At 32.7% G+C, this 24,036-nt stretch overlaps 1 protein-coding gene across 1 annotated transcript in view; it reads left to right on the forward strand.

Moving 5' to 3' along the window:
• LOC106721682 (protein doublesex) overlaps positions 1 to 18,600 on the forward strand; it is a 100,746-nt gene extending 82,146 nt beyond the window's left edge. The window contains exon 4 of the mRNA XM_014516703.2: positions 18,479 to 18,600. The gene's annotated coding sequence lies outside the window, so the exon portion shown is untranslated. The remainder of the gene's footprint in view (positions 1 to 18,478) is intronic.
• The last annotated feature ends 5,436 nt before the right edge of the window (positions 18,601 to 24,036 follow it).

A 24,036-nucleotide genomic window follows, 5' to 3' on the forward strand; every position in this document is an offset into this window, starting at 1 on the left:
GCCGGTGTGGTTTGCAACAATGTTGCGATCTGCGCAGGCGCAAGTCAACGGCTCAAGCGATTAATATAAATGTTTATTTTTAATTAAATTTCGTAATCAAAACGAATTTCCACAACCATATTTTTTACCTTGTTTCTCAAATCTAATGTTAACCTAATTAACTTTTTTATAATGGTCGCTGTTACTGTTAATTAAATTATTTATAACCTAACAACCAAAAATAAAAACGAATAAAGTCAAATCGACTTAATTCCTTCGCCTCTAATGCAGAATAGAAATCTAAAAACGTTGCACTCCAACCATTCGGGTATCAAACTTCAATCTTGAAAGTTGGTAAACAGTACGTTAAAAATACTCCATCAGTCGACCAAATTGTAAAATCTCCTATAACATGAACCGCAGTAAATAAGTAGTCGCAATGGCAGGCATCAGGTGGCGAGACTTGCACGTTTAAGCGTAATGGTCACCGGACCAGTGTGCCGTCGCCCTATGTCAGTACAATTAATAACTGTTCATAGATTAAAAAAAACTTATTCCGTGTCCCGTTTTAAAGAAAAAATTAATTTCCATTTGGCCAGTAACAAAAAAAAGGAAAAAGGTTACATTACTTGAATTTAGTTTTATTTCTTTTTATGTCACACAAAGTAATATAGTGATAAAATTATTGTATTCGATCCCAATTCAGTAACAGATTGGCATTCAAAGATCTTAAAATAAACTCATCTTAAAGATAGAGGGTTATAAGTGTAAACCAAATTAGCAATCTCGATTGGCTACTTTAAGTATCTGAATTAAGATACAAAAATTATGCCGAACTGTGCTCTCACGGTATCTGTTAAAAATGTTGAAAATGCCTTACAGAACCTTCTTTAAACAAATCAAGGCCATGAGCAGGTCACGATGATTTAAGTCTTCGAGTTATCCTTAAAAGAGAATGACCTAATTTTACCCCCCCCCCCCCCCAATTTTAATAATAATATTGATAAAAACACATCTTAATACGCGTCGGCAAATATCATTTCCTTTTTTTTATCGTGTCGTCATCTTACTATGCTGCCATTATTTAGTGCTAATAATAAACTTATATACTTATAATATTTTTTAAGTTCCATTCTGTTTGCATGGCAGACAAGTTTTGCTCGTCTCCACCGCAAACGGCATCACAAAGCGGAAAGTTGAAAAAACGATAATTACCTTTAAAGGACCAAGTATTTTTGAATGAGATATTACTGAGTTATTTAAAGAGCTGTTGTTATTTTGGATATTCGAATAAGTTTAATAAACGACCGAAATTCACGGTCACCTAATTTTATTTAAGGCTAATTTTCATGGTTGATTTTTTTAACTTTTAATTCTAGCGGTGTATTATTGTGACCTTTATTTTAAAAACTAACAGCCTCACTCACAGACGTTTATGGTGAAATCTACACCAAGGGTCTGCTTAAGTAATCATGAAATTACTCTGCGTGCAGTTAATTTGCTACTTTAAACTCATCTTTCGCATATCGTATTAAAACTATCAAATAATTGGAGAGATTTCTCCATTAGTTATTAAAAGTTTTTATTTAATTTCATATCGCCTTCCAATTAATTTCAGACGAGACGAATATTTGTATATTTTTAGATTGGTTTTTACACTAAGTTTAGTATGTGAAACATCTTTTTTAATAATATTTTTAAGAATAAAGAAGACGTCCTTTAAATGCCTCTCATACGACAAAAATCTGAGTCACTAAGGTTTTAAGACGACATTCACATCAGTGAGTTGTTAACTATTAGAACAGTCACAGCTGTCAATCATAATTTTTCAAACGGAAGACACGTCAAAGGGACACTGTAACTTTATAGCGTCTCGCCTAATTCTAAAGTTGTTAAATCTCAAAAGTTCTCGAAATTTATTCAATTTTAACGCGAGACCACTTCGTCGGTGGAGCAAAGGCGTCAGTTAAATCTGTATTAAAAACATACGGACAATGTGCCCTTTCAATACCAGATTATTCTTTAATAGTTACATTTTTATGTTCCTACTCAATAGCAATAAATTATTAAATACTAGTTTGAAATTTAAAAAAAAAACTCTTAAGACCAACCGGTGTAGACATAACAACGTTACTCATTTGTTTTGTTTTACATAGTGTTATCTACATAATATGTATATATGTACATCTTACTATACTTTAGATGGATGGTTGGATGGATAGATAGATGTAGAACATATTAGCACATCTGGAAGAACACATAGACTACTAGTTAAGTTTTTTTTAATTCCGAGCGGACGGAGTCGTGGGCGACAGCTAGTATATTATATATTTTTTAATTAACAAGGTTCGGTCTGCGTGACAGTAAAATTTCAGAAAGACATTTCTTTATCAGCTTGTTTTCCTTAAACAAACTGTATTTCGAAGAAATTGAAAACAAAGATTGCTGTAATTTTTGAATACCTTTCTTCTCATCCAACACTTGCCATATGTCGTTCGGAATCAACTGGTTCCGGCTTCATGCAATAACTACCGAAACTTATAAATTTACAAAGCGCGGTGTTATTACGTGTGCCATTTGATTTACGATCGTTGGAACAACGTTTTTTAATCGTCTACCGAACTATTTTACACGTGTCCAGTCGTAAACGGCCATGTCGTATTAACATACTCCATATTTGAACACAAAGGAACGAGTTTTTACTTGGGTGGCTCCATCAAATGAATTGTTAATTTGATACAAGGCTGCGGCATTTTTTTTTTTTTTGTATAAATCTGTCACATACGATAATATCTAAGCAATATGATTATTTCTTGTTCATATTTGTATTTTTTACACAAGAAATACATCTAGATTTTATATAAATGTATACAAATTATGACGATCAGTTTTAATTTTGAACCGTTTAAAGTTTTTAAACTTAACGGTTCGTGTTAACTGTAAATGTTCACTTCAATGAGTGCGTAGTTAAGTCATGTTTCTTTGTGCGAGGATGTATGAATTATAAAAGCTTGTTGACTTTAAGGGTGTCGGGCTTTTCGTAGTTTGTCGATAAAAATTAACGAGCCGTACTTTTTACGAGTACCGTCCCCCTTGTCGGCCACATACGATGCGGTGTTTTGTTAACTCATTTATTTCACGCTCTGTAAACTGAAGAGATTTAAATTCATTGCTATCAGACCAGTCTTTGATGAATGAAAAACAAGGAATAGTTTGTCATGTCATAACTATTTTTTTGTACAAGATTATTGGATGCTTAATACTTTCATGTTAAAATTATATAGTCATCCTTTCATGTATACTTTGGTGGTGTTATGCGCGCTATTACAGTGAAACCTGGTTAAGTGAGACATCAAGGGACCTGCAATGTCGTTTCACTTATAGAGGTATTCCACTTACCCAGTGTCTCAGATATACAGGTATAAATAAATATCTGTCTCATTTACAGAGTTAACTTAAGTTAGTTAGAGTTAACAAAGTTTAATGATAACGATTGTAGCTTTCGTTTTGACATTTTTCAAATAAACATCTGTATGATAGTAAAGCGAAACTAAAACTGAAGGTAATTGAAGCTCAAAATTTGTACTTACGTACTTGGAATTACGTGTGGAATTTGTGGGTAGAATAAGAATGAGTAAACAAACAATGTTATCTCAGTTACAGAGGTTTATACATATAAAATTTACTCGCTGTCTCAGTTATAGAGGTAACTATGGTAATAAATCGAAAGAACAAATCCCAGATATAGAGGTTTACCTCGTCCCACTAACAGAGGTAATTCAGTGCCAAAGTGTTGGGACCTCAGCATGAGTTCCAGTTATGGAGGTTTCTCATTTATCCAGGTCCCACTTAACCAAGTTTCACTGTATTTACCTATGTACCTTGTGATTTGCATCAATAGATATAAAAGCTTGATAAGTTGAGTGCTGATGTTTGAAAGCTTAAGTAAAGGTAAAATTGACAATGATTGGACGCCTCGCGATAAAACGGTGCCCGGTTGGAAAGTGAGCATTTGAACATGTTGTGAAAGGTTATCTATAACATTTTTTGAATAGGCTATATAGGTGAGCGAATAGGCTAAACAATTGCCAATAGGCTTATTACTCGGTACTTGTCCAGTTCGGTAGCAGTTGGAGATTTACAAGGCGTCGATACAATGAAAGCTGGCAAATACAATTCCGATCGCATCGATACGCTCCGGATGTTGGCGGGTAAACATGAATTTAAATCAACGAAATGAGATTTAGTAGCCGCTTTAGGAACCGTTCACACTATATATGAAAGTTTGTAAATTTAGCTTTTTTATATTATAACGTGGTAAACGAGGAAGCACCTACTTATCCGAAAAAGGGAAGGGACCGCTCCCCAGAGACATCCGTAATTGCAGATACGTTTAATCGACGGAGAAGGGGACGCACAGAAAGATAATATTTCCCCTTCCTCTGCGTCCCTTTCTCCGTCAAATCCACTGCCAATGTAAGAGGATTAAATTTAGGCCCCCGGCACCAAACTCATCAGACAAATGCGGAATTGTTTACAGTGCAGATGTCACTGTTGCAAATTTTTTAGTACTCTGGCAACCCAAGCTTCGCTTGGCTAATTAAGTAATCAAATAAAAAACTAAAGTTTACTCCTTGATTTAAACAGTTTAAAGAAGTTTTAAATTCAGTCAATAGTTAAAAGTAAGTATTTGTGGTAGAATTAAATCAATTGTTAAAAATTTTGACAGTCCATTTGGCTAATTGTGGCATGATTTAAAAAAAGGCATGACTTGTCATGTTAATTTTTTTTAATAACAATTAATAACCATGATCTAAAGCCTACCTATTCAATTTAGGACCTTTGTAAGTGAATATTAGTACAATTTAAGAAACATCCAGTGTGAGCGTTACCTATACAAGGACTTCGCTGTATCGTCCAGGTCGTTCCTCGCGCCTGATTGTTTTGGAAATAATCGAGGCGGTGTGGTCACGCGTGCGTGATTTTAAAGTAAACAAGCGCCCGTCTCGCGTCGCCCCCCAACACCCGCTGCCGCTCACCAAAAGAAACGATTTGTCGTGTGTGCAGAGCGTGGACTGCAAATTAACTGCTCCTTTCTTTTAAGCTTTTGCCTTTTTGTAAGATCCTTTATATTCGAGCTTCGTTGTAAATATTTTTAACTTTTTAAAATAAATCGCGGAATTGTTCTTTGTGTGATATGAAAGACAGGTATTGGAAAAAAAATCAAACTCGTTTAGTAACAATAGAGAGGATAAAAGCTAACGCTATATTTATTTTTTGTTTGTTGCATCTGTAACAAGTTAGAAGGATGCAGATGCATTGTTTATTAAACAGAAGACGAATAGAAAGAAGACATTTCCCCTTCCTAAATACTTATTTCTATACATCGACTTCGATAAAATGTAAAATGACACAGTAAGACATTTTAAATGATTTACAATTCGACAACTAAAATTATGTACAATAAACATGTTTGAAATAACGTTACCATCATAAAATACAAGTGTGATTGCTGTAAAATGTCTGTGCTGTACTTTATTGTCTCTAATCATATAGGGCTTAACTTTTGGACTCTATTCAAAGACAGCAATATATTGGGATTATTGTTTGAATATCTAAAATTGTTTTCTACATAAAATAAATAATAATAGATTGAAAAGCACATTACGTAATAAATGAATTCAGTTGCTAAAACTATGATGATGTGTCTCATGATGTTTTGAAGAAAATTGAATAATGCATGTAATATTGAATTATAAGACGGTATACGAAACTCTCGCATAGACTGTCATAAAATTAAGCAGATGCAGCGTTTACGGGCAAGCTTTATGCGACTTCGTACAACTTTAGTAGTATCGGAGCATTTCGCCTGATTAAACTGAACTATTCGAAGTGTTATATAACCCGTCTAAATTGAGAAGCATCGGAAAGTAGAGATGCGACGTATGCAACGTGGGCATTAATTTAAAGTGTGTTATTTTACGCTTTTTACGAGTGTACGTGTTCTGATTGGCAGTTAGTTGGGTAAGTCCCGTTTTACGATCGGCTCGCCCTAAAGCCGGCACTAAACCATCCGCGGAAGCTTTAATGCGGATTTCAGTTGGTTATTAAGGAATTAGTTTAGACTTAGCCCAATTGGAAGTTTCCTAACATATTTTTATCGCTTACTGACAGGATGGATTTTCGTATCTACACAATATGTGTATTGTAAACAATAGCCTAAACTGCTTGAATGAATTAAAAGCGATTAAAGTTGCATTTTCACCGGAGTGCAGATTAAAAAAATTGTAAAATTCTGAAATAGGGCAACACATTTTTGTTAATTTATGTCATCAAATTCATCTCGCACGTCGTGAAATAATAAATAATAATAATATATGTGTGTAATTATTATTTCAATAATGCCGTATTGGAATCGAACTCAGGTAGCCCGAGCAGTGTGTAATTTAAGGCGAGCGACCGCCCAGTAAATTACTCCGACTTCAAAGTTATATTGTTCTCATGAAATAAAAATAAATAAAAGCAATGCTGTAGTGTATTTTACTTATATAAATTCGAATATTTGGATTTTTGGATGAATGTTTATTAGAAGGCAAATTTAACATAGAAGTACCTAAGACATACTCTGGAAAAACTCATAGGCTACTTACTAAGCTTTTTTTAATTCCGCGACAAAGTCTCGTGCAAAATCTAGTTTTTTATATTATTTATAGAACTGTATACTCTGTCTAGAATAAAAGTCGTTAATATTATTAATTAATAACAGATGATGTCACACATCCATACAAAGACGAGGTAATAAGCACGATTGCACGAATATTTGTGTGTTGGACACATTGAAATCCTCGATAAGATCTCACCCATGTCAGAAAAAGTAAAACATTTACCAATACATTTTATTTCTGTGACAGTTTGAATATATCTTTTTGCACAACGATCTTGATTAAATTACGATTTTGGATATAGTATTTACTTATTTGAAAATATAATATTATTATTCGTTAATTATTCCATACACTTCTGAGGCAAAATAAGCACTTTTAGACAAATTCCACTAAATTATGTAATGTCTTGTTACTATTATTAACACCACCAATGTTCGACAATTTACAAAAATATTATATTTCTGTTAATTTTGTTAATCTTCTTAAACAATATCTTAACACATTCAATGCCACTAAAGTTTTTATGTGCGATTGTAAACACGTAACTCGAGTCGGTAGCACTGTGGGCCTAGTACGAATATTTTGACAATCGCCTTGGTATCGTCAATTATGTCAAAATTAGTATGAGATTTTTGGTATACTTTACTCCCGATAGCTGGCGCTGTATAAATTTTAATACAAATTTTATGGATGACTATACGATGTCACTAATTTTCGTGCTAGGCCCATTGAACGTGTTATAGCATTAGACGGAATTTCATGACAATTTCTGTCAATACGCTACTAAAACTAACTGTGTAAAATAGTTTCTTTCCAAAAATATTTTTGATTGTAACTACCAGTACCTATTTGGTAAGTGTGAACCGGAGAAGGGCAATATTTGCATCTGTTTAACGAAAGATGAACCCGACCGCATTCCGAACTAAATATAAATTGAACGCTTCGACGCTTCGTGATTAGTATCCTATTTTGAAATCAGTGAGATTTAAATTTTGAATACGTTTTAAACCCTAAAATATAGATAACAAGTCGAACAAAAACCTGTTTAAATTCCTTATAATTACGACTACTATTGAAAATATTTATTATTTTAAGCAATTAAAAAAATAACCTTCGAGCGAATCAAACGCCAATATCGCCTTGGTCGAAATAATCGACTTGTTTCGCCTTATTTGACTTTTGCGATTCGACTCGTTTCACCTTAGTTGTCAGGGAACACCATTTTGGCGGCAGATAATTAACTTGCGTTTTTAAACGTCATCTCTTAGCGCCCTTTAAGTCAGATAATGAGAGATCTTAATATAAACTATCTCTGACAACCCTGTTTTGGATCTTTCGTTTTAAATTTACATTCACTTTTATTACCACCAATAAAAAATATTATGTAAAATTTTGATCGTATTTCTGATTTAAATATTTAAAATAAAGACATAAATTTAATCAGAAAACAAACTGTATAAATACATACAATACAATGTTTACATAAAGTAAATAATACAATAATATTTTTTCTAAAGAAATACATTATCGACTTTTCACGAACCTATTTCTGACAAATATTAGCTCAGGTGTCGCGAAAACTGAGGCCATCAAAACCTAAACTTCTATCAAAATATTAACAAGCTATGTAAGACAAAAGAAATTAATTTAAATCAAACTAAAACACTCATCGTGGGTTGCTGAGACCAAAATCCTCGTTTAAAACATGTTATCTCTGTTTTGCCAAATATATTGCCGTCATCTGGCATATTTTATACAGAAATTTATGTCTCAGAAACCAACGGTCGGTATTAGTACGTAGTAATATCTTGTTACGTCATTGTATGACATTGTAATGAGAGTTGATTTTACGTCTTAATTTACCAAGTCCGTGGGTACAAGCCTCGTGAAGATGGGAACATTGTTTAGAACATCCAATAACTCGGTGCTAGAGTTCGCTAACATTCTCATGAGTGTTTACAGTATCTCTCAAACATTTGCCCGTTTTATGTAAAACATGGGCCCAGTTACACTGATATTATTAAACATAATTGCCAGTTATTTGAGAAACATCGTCTAATATTACTAATAGGACAATCGAAGAAAATTGTGGAAACATATGTTGTTGTATTAAATTATAGGGAAACAATGTAAAACAATCGCACCTACATTAATTCAACAAGCGTGTGTTGCGAAACATTTGACGGAGTTCACGGGCACAGCTTTTGTTTATTCGTTAAACATGTTCTAAATGCACTGAAATGTGAAAAGACCTGCCTCATTCAAAGTCTACTTTATTAAAATTAACATCTGTAGATTACTTAATAATTGAGTGCGACAGTTAAATATTATTAATAACACATATGTTAACTTGAGTAACTGATTAAAGGATACGCATTTGCAAATGTAATATTCTCACTAAGGGATGTGTAAACAAACACAGTTTATGATCTATTTATACATCTATTGATAGATATCTTTACACAAAAACTTATTGACAACTTACACATGCTTATACTCTACTATTATAATGGATTTAAAAAAAAATTAGGTTAATTGCTAAAGCCTAGTAATTGACAGACACTTAAATTTAATTCATCAAAATTTTTATTTCCAAATTTAAAAAATATGATCTATCTATCTACTCCTGCACACATCATCAACCTTCCATTCCTAGTCCTGGAGTCGCAGGCAAAACCTAGTTTATAAAAAAAAGTTAGTACTTTATATATATAATATGTAGACGTTAGTACTCGTATATTAGGATTATAATGCATATAGTGTTTGAATCACAATCGCGCGAGGTCGGTCGTAAAGTGTACAACGTTAAAAGTTTCCCTCTCAAAGTCCCCGACACAAAGAGAATCATAAATTATTCCTCTGACGCCATACTTTAACGACGTCTTGGAAGCCGTTATCAATATCACGATTCATATTGGATTAGAGTTATTACCTGACTTCCAAACTTCAAGATATGTAGAAGGCAGTGATTTCTGATAAGTCTGCAGATAAGTACTAACAGTAAAAATATCTAGTGCTGTGCCGACCCTCTATAAGAAAAGGGCGAGATGATGAAGTCTTTGCAGACCAAAATTTCTATAAGTCTATATGATGTATTCTGAATTCGAAATTTCTATAACCAACGTAGTCCCGAGTCTGAGATAACGGAAAGCCGATTTCCATCCGACGATCAGATTTTAACTTTGACGACCTGAATTCGAATTTTAAAACTTTTTTCGAATTCGGTTATTAGTGTAGGTTGTTTTCATAGCGTTTAAGATTCACATGGAATTTTTGCTTTAACGATTCTTGTATTGGACGGAACTTTGTATGAACAAGGAACTTGTTTTTTTTTATTGTAATTAAATATACAAATTTATAACAACATAGAATGAATATAGATGAATCGATTAATGAGTCTGTGATGTAAATATTGTTTATTTTTTATTATAGATAAAAGTTAACAATCAATTAATTGATCCATTAACGTTCAAAGACAATTGTAATAATCATTTATCATCAACATTATTATGTAGGTCCTAAAGATTAACATACATAAGCTAAGAGAGAATAATCGTTCTATATTTTACCGACTTTGTGATACGCCTTATTAAAAACTAGCTTTTACTCGCGACTCCGCCCTCGCGGATTAAAAAAAATGGACATACGATAAAAAAGTTCCTATGTCCGTCTTCTAGTTCTAAGCTACCTCCCCATCAATTTTCAGCGAAATCAGTTCTACCGATCTTGAGTTATAAATAGTATAACTAACACGACTTTCTTTTATATATATACTAGCTTTTACCCGCGACTTCATCCGCACGGAATAAAAAAAATGCACACAAGATAAAAAACTTCCTATGTCCGTCTCCTAGTTCTAAGCTACCTCCACATCAATTTTCAGCTAAATCAGTTCGACCGACTTGAGTTATAAATACTGTAACTAACACGACTTTCTTTTATATATATAAGATAGCTAAATAACTAATAGAAAGTTTTTAAATTTCGAAGGAAATGTGGCCAAATGACTTCATCTTAATATATATAAATCTCGTGTCACAATGTTTGTCCTCAATAGACTCCTAAACCACTTAACCGATTACAATAAAATTCGCACACCATGTGCAGTTGGATCCAACTTGAGAGATAGGATAGTTTAAATCTCAAATTATAGTCGCAATTTTAATTTATTGCTAATTATTTGTCTGTTATTATTTGACAGTCACAATTATCTGTTAACTCCAAATGATTCTAACAAATGTCGATACTTTTCGACTGGGTTGAGTAAGTAATCAATAGATGGCGCTGCTATGGTAAATCTACGAACCGCGCGGACGGAGTCGCGGGCGACAGCTAGTTATATTATATATTATTATTATACAGTGCGTGATGACACGCATTAACTTTCGGATAAAAATGAAGTATGGAAATCGGACACTCAGGAGCGGAGTAACAAAGTAACAAATATAAAAAAAACATACAGACGAATTGAGAACCTCCTCCTTTTTGAATTCGTTTAAAAATAGCTTCATACATTCATATATTATAATAATATGTAAACATCATCTTACACTTTTCCCTATGCAAGGTGAGCACAGTATGTACTACTCTTAATTAAATTCCCATCAGTCTTCATAACTAAATTAACATAATTCATCTCATAAATGTAGTTATGTAATCTAAGTAAAAACAAAAAAATACTGTACATAATATTCAACTAGCAAATTTTTAATTTGATTAAAACAATGAATTCGAATTGTAAAAGTGTGTGTTTGTAATTAGAACCTTGTTATAATTCTAGTATTCATAATAAAACTATTCCAAAGCATTCTTTGTAAAGTAACAACGTCAAATGACCTCGGAAGTGTTTATGCTAATGATTGTTATTAGACATTATAGAATTCTTTAAGTGTCCAATTAATTGCACTTTTGTAACAATGAATTTTTACGCAATATTAAAATACTTCCTAACAATGCATTTATGTGCGTGTTAGCTTAGACAAATAATTTACATAACATTGTAAAGGTTGATATGAGTTTTATGTTACATCGATAAAATAATAAAAAGTAGAGTTGAATTTAAACAGGTTGTAATTTTACACAACTTCCAAAGTCGACCTTAACCAGTTCGAAATTGCATTCATCTATATTAGGATGCTGTGTCTCCCAGTTCTTGTGTTATCTGAATATGAAAGATCGTAAGGTTTTCTTTCAACTATGTGAGTACTATTTTTTTTTAATTTAAACATCCTGTATGTTATTTCAACGTCATCTAGAATCAGTTTTGGAATACATTTTATTTTAGACAATAGTTAAATTGCTTCATCGTATTTAAATATAATTGATTAAAAGACATCTATCTAATCTATATATATAAAAGAAAGGCGTGTTAGTTATACTATTTATAACTCAAGAACGGCTGAATCGATTTGACTGATAATTGGTGGGCAGGTAGCTTAGAACCAGGAAACGGACATAGGATAATTTTTACCCCGTTTTCTATTTTTTATTCCGCGCGGACGGAGTCGCGGGTAAAAGCTAGTTATTTATATTATTTCAGAAACTTGACAGCCTCACATATAACGGTTTTTATTTTCAACGTAAGTGTTTGCGAAACAAAATCATCCATCAAATTCATACAATACTCTGTTGGACCTTCGAACGGTCTTAAATGTAATGCATCATACTTATCAGATTACATTTTTTAATATTTAAGATAAAAAAAAAACATTTCGTAATTCGCACTTCATATGTACATACAATATGTCAAAGTGTATTCTACATTTATACTGTCATCGTGTGGTTACTTTTACTATGACTTTTATAGCAACATCTATTTTATAACAAACATCAAGTAAAAGGAAAAATTATTTAAGGATTGATAACAAGAATTATAGATTGACAAAGTTATCTGACCCGGTGGGCAAACTAAATTATGACAGCTCAGTAGCGCCCACCTGTCAATGTCAAAAAAGTGTCACAAATGTCGTTTTCGTACTGTAACTGTTTTATAATATACTAGCTTTTACCCGCGACTCCGTCCGCGCGAAATAAAAAAAAAATAGAAAACGGGGTACTAATTATCCTATGTCCTATTCCTGGTTCTAAGCTATCTGCCCACCAATTTTCAGTCAAATCGATTCAGCCGTTCTTGAGTTATAAATGGTGTAACTAACACAACTTTCTTTTATATATATAGATATTTTCTACTCCTATGTCGGTTTTACATATCATTTTATTATTGTCTGATATATTATTCAATATTATTTATTTGATATAATTTAAATTTGATAGAATTTACCGCGACAGCAGCGCCTCTCTTAGCGGCACAAACTTGTCACACACTAACACCGCATTTAACAAATATCAAAATAAATAAAAAGTACCATAAGGTTTTATGTAGGTAGTGTAGCCAGAAAGATATAAAAAAAAAATCAACGCTTAAAGCCTAATTGCTTAACCATGGTACAGATGTCCCATCACATGGTCGAGAGTTTGAATCCCAACAATCGTCTATTGTGATAAATTATATTTTAGCACAAGTCTAAAGCTTCATTGGAAAGATACAAGAAATTTTAGTAAACCAATAAAAATCTACTACTAATTACATATTTTTAATAAAGAAAAACTAAATGCTTCAAGGAAGTTATAGCCTCTCCAATTCCTAATCAAACTTTCCCCGACAAATAACATAGATGCGTCAAACTTGGCGATTCTATTCAGGTATCTAAATACAGTTTACCTTAATACTGAATTTGTTTGACTTAATCACTGGGCATGTAGTGATCCAATTAACTATTAAATCGACGATGACACCGCCATCAGACCTCAGGTTTCTCGAGTACTGTGAAATTTAATGAGAGCGCACCGACTCTGATGCGACACTTAACTTTTTTATAAAATGACTACCATGAACAGGTCTTGCAATAGATCGCCAACGATACGCTTGACCCATAGAAATTTTATTTGAAATATTAATAATATACAACACAAATTTTCTACTTCGCACGGATTGCAATTTAAACACCGTTCCAAATCAGGGCCCGAATATTGTAAACAAAAATCACACACCTTTAACTTTCAAATTCGTCAATTCTAAAATTGCGAAAACCAACTTTTTATTTTATAATAGGTTTTCCAAGTGATTGTACATTTAATTCAGTGTATTCTAATACTTACATTTCAAATGGCTATACACGTTCTATTTTAACTGCACAGTTTTAACTGTACAGTCGAACGGTTCACTTACTTGTATAGGCCACATTGTAATTATCAATTTAACTGTACAGTTCACAGTTTGTCATACCCACGTAAGTTTTAACTCAACAGTTAGACTTTTCTATTAAAACTGAATGTGTGTAACCAGCTAAATATGTAAAGTTATAATTAACTAGCTTTTACCCGCGACTCCGTCCGCGCGAAATAAAAAATAGAAAACGGGGTAAAAAATTATCCTATGTCCGTCTCCTAGTTCTAAGCAACCTCCCCATCAATTTTCAGCTAAATCAGTTCGACCGATCTTGAGTTATAAATAGTGTAACTAACACGACTTTCTTTTATATATATATATAGATTAATAGATACGAGTATTTATTAAAGCTATCTTGATTCCAAGCTATTTTTTATACATCTAAACGTTTTACATTATTTTTAGTTCATTAGTTTCGAGTTCATTGTGCATAGGATGACTATAGCATAAATCATGCTGCCGCATTCTACTAAACTGTTCACTTTCACACATCAAAATGAACATCATTACTTGTGTTCATTGTGTGGTAATATTAGCATTATTAACATTCGCCACGATTGAGTGAATGTTTTATCGTATAACTTAATTACTGGGAATATCGTTTGCCATTATTATCGTACTATGTCTTAATTAAGTTTTTTATAACAGCTGCAGCTGTCAAATCATGTGTATGATGTATGTCTATAATTTGACAGCTGTTTATCACGGTCTATTTGTCGTATAAAAATGTAAAACAATATTTCTAAATGTGGTCCAAATGTCTGGGGTCTACGGAAACTAGAAAACAAATTTCAGGGTTCACAAGTCGAAGAACAAACATTGCAGTATTCACTGACATCAGGAGAATTTTGAAATGTGTCGTAGTAAAAATGAGTTTGGGAATCTGTGATGTAACCGATAAATACATCTTTGGACAACTATCGGTACAACATTGTCTTGTTCAATGTGTGATGTTTTTCTATGTAGAGCTAATCGCTGGATCGCTACCACAATGATTAATTAATCTTTGAATAACATTAAACCAAATTAAACAAGTATATCACGTATAAAATATTATCTGTCGACCGCAACTGCGTCCGCGCGAAATTTGAAAAAAAAGTAACGTTAAGCCGTTCCGGAGATACCTACAAACAAACATCCATCCATCCATATAAACATTCGCATTTATAATATTAGTAAGATAACTTTGTTACATTTGAGTGAAATCATTAATTTTACACAGTAAATAAACGCGATAAATTCCTTAAGATTAATAAATTCCAACCTTAGAATATTATGGTACTCGTATAAAATATTTTAATGATCGTGTCCGCACGTGCTGTTTTTTTTTTTAGAAAAAAAAACCGTTTATAAACGCAATATGTATCGGCTTTCAAGCGAGTCCGTCTAACTTGTAACTTAAGATGGGTACGATGAAGCTAACTTCAACGGTTTGGCAAATACCATGATGCTGTCTTCATTTTAGTAACTTTTTTGTCTAAACTTTTTGATCACATTTGATCAGGGTACGATAGTAATTCTAAGTACCGCCCTAATCGAACTGACAACGTCGCTCCAGTACAGCGTTGCAACTTTAAAATACTTTTATACCAGCGAAAAAAGGCAGGCGCTCCAGGGCCGTACTAACATTAATTATCTACTTTGACATGACAGTGTAGAAAAATCTTAATAACACAAAAAATAAGACCTACTTTGTTGTACCTTACTTAAAAGTTATAAAACTTCTATAAATATATAAAATACAGGCCTAATTTTAGTCCTCTTTCCCTTCCCACCCTTTTCTTATAAGGAAAAGATGGGAAGGGAAGGTGGATTTGATGGAGGAGGAGATGCATAGGAAGGTTAAATATTCTCTTTTTGAACGTCTCCTCCTTCGACGGTAGGCAACGCTTCTGCAATTGCGAATGTCCATGGGCGGGTCGCTTCACCATTTCGGCGAATTCATGCAGCCGCTTGCTCGTTTGCCACTTTGTAATATAAAAAAAAATACAAAAAACTCGAAGAATAATATGTTTAATCTTACGTATAAACGCAGCAAATAAGAGTAAAAATGATTATTGACTTAAATTTATACCATTATTTCCAAAATTTTAAAATTATCTCCATGTAATCGATCGTATTGATTTCATATTTAAAATTCAAATATAATTTAATCTCTTAATAGACTTCGACATGTACTAAACAAAAACTATCATAGCTGTGTTCTAACAAGGTCGTAAAATTTTATACTATATCTACAATTGACAAAAAAAAAACATGGACAGTGCAGTTAGCAACAGAGAGTACGGCCCTGGCTGACAGGTTTGCAACAATGTTGCTCTCGAGTAATTGTTTTATTAGTTTCTTTTGGTGTTGCGAACGAGCGATCCGGTCCGATATGCCGCCGTGTTACATTGGCCCAGTGACCGACATCGCTTCAACGATTTATCACAATTGTATCGAATATCTTAAAATATAATCTAATAATGAACCCTAAATAAGTGATGACGATTTTTTAAGTACTTTACATATTTCTGACATAAATAGAGGTATTTATCTATATATATAAAAGAAAGTCGTGTTAGTTACACTATTTATAACCCAAGATCGGCTGAATCGATTTGACTGAAAATTGGTGGGCAGGTAGCTTAGAACCAGGAAACGGGCATAGGATAATTTTTACCCCGTTTTCTATTTTTTTTATTCCGCGCGGACGGAGTCGCGGGTAAAAGCTAGTATTTATATAAGTAAGTTCCATGTAATTTTTTGCCACCCAATGTTTTGTTCACCTGATTTGCTTTTTAACCGACTTCAAAAAAGACCTTTTACCAATACTTGAGTGTAGTTGTTTTTAATTCAGTACTTTTCTTGGATAATTTATTGCAAACCCGTATAGATAATAATAAGTTATATACGCTGTTATTTTCAGCCTAAAATGAACATTAATCATTAAGTAATAAAACTGTAGTTTCAATTCAATATACTTAATGACGGTCTTAACTTTAAGGAATTAATTTAAATAAATGTAAAGAAAAATAAATTGTAAAATACGTCAAGTGCCAATAGTTAACAAGGCGACTATAGTGATGTATGAACTTATTACCGGGAGGTAACCGCTTGCAAAAAAACGATTCGTTTCTTTGACTACTGGCGCGTTCTAGACAATTTATTGCTGTTGACTCATTTTATACTAGAAGATACTAAAGTGTTTTCATAGTTATCTTAAGTAGGTATAATTAATCTAGGTATAGGTATTTGGTCGTGTTTTATTATTTGCATTTTGGAGGCAATAATAAACATATAATGAGTCTTGTTTCTATTCTTTTGAATTTTTAATAAAACAAAACCTCTTTGAAACTCTTTGAACTTAAGTGTAGACATCTTTTAACTGTAGCTTTATTTCTAAATCCGAAACAGATTGATAATTTCTATTATTTGTGTTTTCTTAAGTCTTACTGAGGAGTTCCACTGTAGTGATACCTGTTTTAAAACATGTTTTTGTCTCTGTTTTTTTTTTTTTAATGTGAGTGATGACAATATGTGACAATACAAATGTCTCTACAATTGAAACGTACGGTTAAATCTGATAAAGACAGTTTGTTTAGAAAATCGTCATTACAATTCGTCAATATTAATAAAAAAACTTGAGAGGTGTGTTGGGACACCCGGATGGAACGAAGTTCCTTTCAATTAATTAGTGAAGGAACCAATGTTTATTCTATGAATAAAAAACTTAAGTCTTCACAAGAAGTACATTTTATTTCTATGAATTTTCGTTATATATTGTCATGTCGTTAACATACTTACTATAGCAAAAAGTGTCGTGACAACTTTTCGTAAGAATTTTTTCCGTCTAGCCCCCTTTCACAACGCGCGATAAGGAACTTCGTTCCAAAAATTCGCATAGTGCGCTAAGTTAATGTAGTAATGTTACTTCCAGCGAAGTGTCTACTGTGCTCCGTGTAGTGGACACGCTTCGAAGTAAAGGTCTCGTTTAAATGTTGCTATACACACATAATTAATACCAATTAAAAATTACCTGCACTTCTTACTTGTTACCGCACGGTACATTTGCGTTGATGCTTTACTCGATATCGAATGATCTTACTAATATTATAAATGCGAAAGTTTAAATGCATGGATGGATGGATATTTGTTAGAAGGTATCTCTGGAACGGCACAGCAGATCTTAAAAAAAATTTGGCACATATGTCGAACATAATCGGGAAGAACACATAGACTACTTATTAAGTTTTTTTTTCCGCGAAATTGGAATGTCGCGAGCGACAGCTTGTAATTTATAAATGTCTAACGCCTATTGATATGAAAGACAATTTAAATTATTTAAATTTTATAATACCTTAACTTACTGCCATACTTAAAATTTTTAAGTATAAATCTTAGTCACGCTTAGTGACCAATTACCGAATCGTGCGTTAATCCGAGCGCGATATTAATATTTGACGTATACCATAATTTATCGAATAGCCTTCACTATTCTTTGTTCGTTGCTGTATTTTTGTGAAAGTATAGTAATTTATTTAACAATTATGAACTATAAATCATTTTAATTAAGAAGTTGTTTATTGAACAGTTGTTGTATAAAATTTTGTTGTTTAATTTTCAGGCGGCGCCCGATCCCACCGATCCCCCGTCGACTTCGAGTGCGGCGGAAGGTGCCGGCGACTCCTAAATGGGGCTGCTACCGGCGTGTGTGGGACAACCTTACGCACCAATGTGACACCACCCTTACGCTCGAGTGTATAAACTCACTTACGCGACAGTGTGACACCACCTTTACGCGCGAGTGTATAAACTCACTTACACGACAGTGTGATACCACCCTTACGCGCGAGTGTGACACCACCCTTATGTGCGAATTCCGGACTTCAAAATACCATAGTGTTAGATCTGTATAGACATACAATTTTTTGTATATATGTTACGTGTAATTACTTACGGGATTTACTTAGTACCTAATTGTTTTAATTTTATTTTTTGTCTATTTTCAAAAAAAAGTCGAATTACACAAATAGAGTGAAGTAAATATTTGTTCGAATGTGTTGTGTACCTATTGTTTAACAAAACATTATCGTCATGGAAATCAAACTTAGTTTAATATTTTGTTTTTGTTTTGGAATATCTGTAAAATCAGAATAGATTAAGGTCTCTGGCACACTGTCGTGAATGGGAACGGGAACCATGGCATGGCATGGTATGCATTAGGTTTGTTTCAGCGAACAATTTAACAGCTAGGTTTTCAGCGAAAAACCGAATCCAACGCGAATCAAACTGTGTTCCATGTTTCCTTTGTTTTCATGACGAAAGCGTCAAAGTTTTATTATTTCCGGCGCCCTGAGCGAGCTCTTTCGGCGCCCTCTGTTTTTGTGTCGGGGCATATCTTCCAAAGATGGGATATCTTAGGGGGCACCGCAGACGCCTCTTTACATCCGAATGTGGTACTTGCGGCGCCCTCTTATGTCCGGCGCCCTGGGCTGTCGCCCCACCTGTCCCTACCCTAACGCCACTACAGTCGTTCGTATAAATTGTAGTTTCGGTTCGGAAAAAACGCAATTGGAAAACTGACCTTAATTTTAAGATGACATATAAAGGAAATGAACAAATTTATTTTACACCTCAAATACAATGCCTGTGAAGTATACCACATTATTTATATTTCCATACAATGACATCAATGTATTCGGTACATGACGATAGATTCATAGATAAAAATTGCGATGTACTTTTTATATCATAAGGTGGGAAACGAGCGAGTGGCCATCTGAATTCGTAGAAATAGCGAAGCGACTGCTGCTCATGGACAGCAATTGCGGATGCGTTGCACCCGAGTATATTTAAGGATACTTTTTTAATTCTGCGCTGATGAAGTCACGGGCGACCGCTAGTATGTTAATATATATAGTCAAATTCAATGAAAATTTGAAATTATATGTACACATTTCAATAGTTCACAATGTAATTTAATGTCTATGGATTTATTTTGATAATCTTTATTCAATCACATAAATAAGTCTGTGATCAGTCTTGTAGAGATAAAATTGTTTAGATAGGTTTGTTCGCATTTCCATTGAATTTTACTTCACATGTTTCGAAAGCAGCGGTTAGTACATTGAAGTGAAGATCTAGTAATGCCAACCCTCGTCAAATGATACATCACGCGCTCGATAATGCTGATGTAAGGTTTCGTACTTGGCCATTGATAAAATCATTGTTTTAAATATAGTGATCGCAGAACAATAACAAATCAAATCTTACTATTTTATAATTATGTTATCCTAGTAGTCTCCAGCTGCAATAAAGACGTAATTTTTTTAAACGTAAACGTTAATTAGTATATTTTTAAATGTAATTTTGTAGAAATATGATTTAGGAAAAAGTTAGATTTCTTAAATATTTTGGAAATATTCCAAGTGTAATTTTTTTATAAACAAAATTTATAGCCTAACTAAGAGTAAGAAAATCCTGTCTTCGGAGTGCTTCAATCGGCTTCATTATTATATTACATCATATCTTTCTAGTGTGCGCAAAGAAATTAGTTCGATATTTTTCTGCAATATGGCGAGGGTTTTATATTTCGAAAGAGTTTAAATACACAGATTGAAATTCCAATTCATTACACCTTGACATTTAACTGTCGAAGCACCCGCACTCAAATATATTTCTATCTTTGTTTTTTTTTATTAAAGAGAGTAAGATGGACGCCACGTTTGTCCCCTTCCCGTTTCGTTAATTTTTACCAATAATTATTTATTGTATGATAATTTGGCAACACTGTTAGACATCGTTTGCACATGCGCGGCCGGGCGGAGCAAAATCGGTTCCGCCCTTATGTAATTTGATATAAAGCTTAGCTTATACAAGGTTATTTATGATTAATCTTTGATTACTATGCCCTCTTTATACCTAAAAGTTATTCGCTTTGAATATCCTGATGTATATTCCATGTGTTAGGGCTTTTGCTAAAAATGTTTTTCACTTTCGTTCCGATTTGAAATCTTAAAGATGAAGTCCAACCATGTAGGTTTGTTAAGAATTTTCGAAATTTTACAGATTCATGCTTTAGCTATAATGACAATTTATAAACCAATTCTTCGCACCCCATAACTCAAGAATCAAAAATTAAATTTGTTACAATGCTTTTTTTAATTAATTAAATCATCGTTATTTCTCAATTGTTCATATATTAAATTGCGAAAAGAAATAATAAATATAAAAGAAAAGTTTTTGCCCGCGACTTCGTCTACGCAGGATTAAAAAAGGGAAAAACATTTCATGCGTTACTCGACTTGTGCCTGTGCCAAATATCGAAAAACACATGAAAACAAAAACATGGAAACCTTACACATTTCGTCGTATATGTTCTTCCAGACTGTGTTCTTCCATCCATCCATACATACATACATCCATCTAAACTAAACATTCGCATTAAAAATATTTGTAAGATTAGTAAGATGTCAATGTTTGTATATTTACTAAATTGTGACAGAAAATGACTACGTTATGCACCGAATACAGTAACTTCCTACGATGAAAATTTAATTTTTAACTTTGCTTAATAATTCAAATTTTAAATATACAAGCAAATATTAGTAAAGAGAAACGATTCAATTTTCAAAATTATTGATACATAAAATATAAAGTAGATATATAAAGTACTTCGAAAAACCAAGATACTTACAATCCCTACGGAAAAATAACTCAAAAACTACTTGTCAGTTTTTCCCATTCCTAGGTCAATAAACTTTCAAATAAAAATAAGAAAAAATTACCAGCCTCCCCCCCCCCTTCCCGCCTCGATCAAGATAATTGGTAAGGAACTTCTTGTAGTGATCAAACAACTCGTTGATAATGGTGTAATCTTAAACAATCCAATTTTGTTGTTTTCGAAATTAATTTGTTTGTGATTTTCTAGTTGTCTAAATTATATGAAAAAATGATCTCATATAAAATGTTATAGTTACGAAAATGTAAGATCAGTTTGAAATACATTAATATTTGATAAAAGCTAACATTGAAATTGTTATAAGATTTATAATTAATTGTTAACTCTCGCCAGTAATTATTTTAACTATTTCTAAAATATTTATCAACTAAAAGAAAGTTTAGAGAGGCGTATTAAATAAAAAAAAAAACATTGTTTTTATACTTAGTCCCAGTGAATGATGTTTTCATACTTGTTAAAATTAAACCAGTATCCTATAAAGAAGAATGAAAAAGGTCAAAAACAGATTGTCTTTGGTCATTTTCACAAAATGAAATAAAACCAAAACCAAATGAGAAGAGAATTTTCACTTAGTAAAGAACAAATCTCAGCCGTTTCGAGCAAAACATGTTTCGGTTGTGCTCACCTCGGCGGGGGCACAACCGCGCCCCTAGATAATTTAAACGTAAGATAAATTAATATTAAGTAAATACGTCCTTTTTTGAGAAAATTGCGTCTACATCATAACGAGCCCAATTACAGAGCAGAGGGTCTATCGCGAATAACTGCGACATGCGTTTTCATAACGTCATCGACAAAGTATGTCAAAGTTTGTCTGAGATTCGTACTTTACGCCCGATATGGGCGTTATACAAATCTGATCCTGTCCATGACGTTACGAATACTTTCTGAGATATATTCGTGCTAGGCCCTCAGTAGTAAATGTAATTTACATTTTATATCCAATCAAAATAACAAGAAATGTAATTTTTGATGTTTTATCATAGTTATTTCATACTAATGTTTATAATAAGCTTGTAAATAATTTGTATATAAAATTATAAAGGTTTAATATTACATTAAGGATAAGGTTGGTTTATTTTACAATGTCCATAATATTTAAATAATCTTAGTGAACTAAAACTTTTTCTGGATCTTTATTACATAAGACACGAATAAACTGTTATATATTTATGTAACATATAATTACATATAAAGTACTATATTACTATATATTTCTAGATATAAAATACATATAATAAATGAATGATTATTTGAATAATTTTCTAATTTCAATGTTTGTCAAAAATATATAATTTGAAGTTTTAATACACGATAAAATGTTTTTTCAGTCGTCTGGATTATTCGTGATCTTAATCTATTTTTAAAAATTGTGATTGAATCCTAATAATAATAAGATGTAGTGACCGCGTAATATATTAATATCATGATTTAATAATTGTTGTAAATGTTAGCTAAGTCGTAGTATAATTATCCCGCCCGTTCGAATATACAAGACAAGCAATGCGCCTCGCATTAAAATATGAAAATCAGATCTCCCTTACTTAGTAAACAGTCAGAATTTGAGAAAATAACAACCGATATAAAAAATAAAGTCAATTCATCGCCAATTTGAAGTTAAATTTTTAATAGGAAAAATGTATTGACGTATTACACTAAATTACGTTAATACAACTTTCTACTAATCTACCGACATAGAACAACTTATTAAACATTAAATGTTTATCAAATTGATGTATTTTTAAAAACAAAGTAATTGATGATGTCCATTTTTCAGATTCTGCAATAAAAATTTTACTTTTATGGGAGTTCATAACACTAAGTTGTGATATATTAGCATACAAAAAGCTCCAAGTTTATCTGTCTAATTATTCCAAATAGGAAAAATGTAGTGCAAACTCATTATGCGGTTAAAAAAAGCCAAAGTTCTTTAATTTATGTATAGCCGTCTAATATTGTCGTTTAAACGTCCTACATTTTAGGTGCTTCCGTCACAAAAAAAAATATAACGAATTCCTTCCAAAGAGGTTGGCATTAATGAGGTGCTTATCCTGGCACTTTAAAAAATGCAGCAGTCAGGTCATAGACTGTCAAGACATTTTAAACAAATCGATAATCCGTTTTAATATTTTCCGTTTTAATCTGTATTCATTTTCCCCTGTATAGTGTGACAAACTTATCTGGGCCGGTGATAAAGGCACGGCTGTCGCATTTAGTCCGTCAGAAAGGCATGACATAAAAGAAAAACATGATATGACAACTACAGTACGACAAGGATCTTGTGATACTTTACAAATATTGACTGGGTGCCGCTACTGAGCTGTCAAAATTTAATTTGACTTATGGCCACCGAGTCAGATAACTTTGTTTGTCTATATCTCAGTTTGTTCTGTCAGAAATTATATTAAACCTGATTACCGTTTGTTTCTGAGATTAAAATC

The sequence above is a fragment of the Papilio machaon genome, chromosome 17 (genome assembly GCF_912999745.1).
Source record: "Papilio machaon chromosome 17, ilPapMach1.1, whole genome shotgun sequence".
Lineage (NCBI taxonomy): Eukaryota > Metazoa > Arthropoda > Insecta > Lepidoptera > Papilionidae > Papilio > Papilio machaon.